Below are 1474 nucleotides of genomic sequence, written 5' to 3' on the forward strand. Positions count from 1 at the left end.
AATAATTATCTGTTATAATTATAGTATTCTACCGTCTTTACCGGAATCGATAATAAACTTGAGTAAGTAATGAGCATATTTAAATACAAGTAATAAAAACATTTTCTAACATGACGTAGGGACGGCAGTGCCAAATAGAATACAAACAACAATATAGGGATCATACAGATCATCCTTACATGACTTTCAATATTAAAATTTAATGTTACACTGTACAATGCATACTTGACTTTAATAGGGTCCGGAATGGCCAGGTGGTTAGGGCCCCGGCATGGCCAGGTGGTTAGGGCGCTCTACTCGCAATCTGAGGGTCGCGGGTTCGAATCCCCGTCACACCAAACATGCTCGCCCTTTCAGCCGTGGGGGCGTTATAATGTGACGGTTAATCTATTCGTTGGTAAAAAGAGTAGCCTAAGAGTTGGCGGTGGGGGGTGATGACTAGCTGCCTTCCCTCTAGTCTTGCACTGCTAAATTAGGGACGGCTAGCGCAGATAGCCGTCGTGTAGCTTTGCGCGAAATTCAAAACAAACAGACTTTGATATTACTGTGGTTGGAAGTTATATATTACTGACTGTCGGTATATAGTTTGTTTATCACAATATCATGGTCGTGTCAGGGTAGGCATCAATAATGTGTAACTAAGAATCCAGGACTTGCATACAAGGAAAATCAAGTTGAGTCAAACACATTTTGATTAATACAGATTCTCGCTACAAGATCGGTCAATTCGTAACCATTTTGTACTGGTGTGTTTTACAATGTAACGTTGATAGTTATATGGGGACTATCTGTGTATAACTGTATCATCCTTATATTCTTGTGTCATTCATTTTGGACTGCCATCCCTATACCATTTTACATTTACATGTTTTTAATTACTTGTTCTTCCCATGACTGAAAGTTATTACTTTAATGAATATGTGTAATATAATTTAACATTACGTGTATTTTGTTTTCACTCTTTTATACATAATATAGTGGTTGGCTTTCTAAACACACCGATTCTACAGTGTACAAATGGTTCAGTATCTACATGTTACAGTAATCTAATGTCCATCTATTATTGGCTGGTAATTTCTGTTTCACCCTGTACTTAAGTTGTTTAAAGGAACACCAAGTTTCTGTAAGAAAGCCAACTTCAAGGGGTAACGATAACATCGTTTACACTAGAATTGTGATTTTTTAAATTACTACTAGTCATTACTACTAAGCAATAATATCGTGCACTACCCAGAATCACTTAGAGTGAATTCGGGTTTAAACTGATGTTAATGATAAAGTAGTTTTATAGTTATCTCAACTGAAACAAGAAGAAAAAAAGATGAAGAATTAGGTGTTGGTCACTTTCTGGTTTGGTATCATAGCGATCGTTTCTTGCCTTGTTTTTGGGGGCTTGTTGGGTAGAGAAACAGAAGTAAGCGAGTGGCAGTCATCTTGTAAAGTAAAACACGCTGTCATTGTTAATTTTTAACGT

Source organism: Limulus polyphemus, unplaced genomic scaffold (assembly GCF_000517525.1).
Source record: "Limulus polyphemus unplaced genomic scaffold, Limulus_polyphemus-2.1.2 Scaffold8678, whole genome shotgun sequence".
Taxonomy (NCBI): Eukaryota; Metazoa; Arthropoda; class Merostomata; order Xiphosura; family Limulidae; genus Limulus; species Limulus polyphemus.